Source organism: Lolium rigidum, chromosome 2 (assembly GCF_022539505.1).
Source record: "Lolium rigidum isolate FL_2022 chromosome 2, APGP_CSIRO_Lrig_0.1, whole genome shotgun sequence".
Classification (NCBI taxonomy): Eukaryota; Viridiplantae; Streptophyta; class Magnoliopsida; order Poales; family Poaceae; genus Lolium; species Lolium rigidum.
The window spans coordinates 232088270-232089105 of record NC_061509.1 but is presented as its reverse complement, the minus strand read 5'-3'; positions in this window follow the sequence as shown (position 1 = coordinate 232089105).

The following is an 836-nucleotide window of genomic DNA, read 5'->3' as shown; positions in this document are numbered from 1 at the left end:
GAAGTAAAACCCAAATTTATTGATTCGACACAAGGGGAGGTAAAGAATACTTATCTTTACTATTAAATTGGAGTTGGTCGTTTGACACTCAACCCGTTTGATGGTCGTCATTGAAAACATCCTGACCCTCTAATGTATTCTCCCTATCTCCGCTTCGTCCGATCAAATCAGACCCCAAATATCTTCCACGCGGAAGTTAATTATGGTATAATATCATCAATCATGATATCTCAGTCAATCATGACCTAAACTCTCAGGCAATATCATCAATCACGATACGCCCAGGAATATTTCCTATTACCGACCTAATTGCAAGATACCTTTCGTTCAATCTAATCTCAAGATCTCCTTATAAAATCCATCCGTCCATTTCATTTTCATGGTAAGTCTCCCCTTCTTTCCTAATCTTCTAAACCCTTTCGTCTCTCCCACGATCCATGAAATCATCCAATGAGTGATTGTATTTTTAAGGAAGGAAAACACGCTGCCTTTCTGCTGCTTTACTTCATTTTCTGGATGGTATCTCCGAAAAATCGTCACGCGCCTTGATTTTCTGAAATAATACGCCCTATGTGCCCTGCATTAGAAGACCCAGTCATCTATAAAACCTCTGGACTCTTGTCTCTCCCGCACGATCCACAGAATCATCTAATGAGGGATTGTGTTTTTAAAGGAGGGAAATCAAGCTGCCTTTCTCCAATTTGATCCGATCCGGTCCCATCCCATCCAGCATTTTGCTCTTCGGAACCCTGTCCCATGTTGATAGGTTCTACACTCCCCTCTCTCGTAGCTTCACACGGCCTCGCTCCCCCTCTAAAGGGCCAGCGCCCCTACTC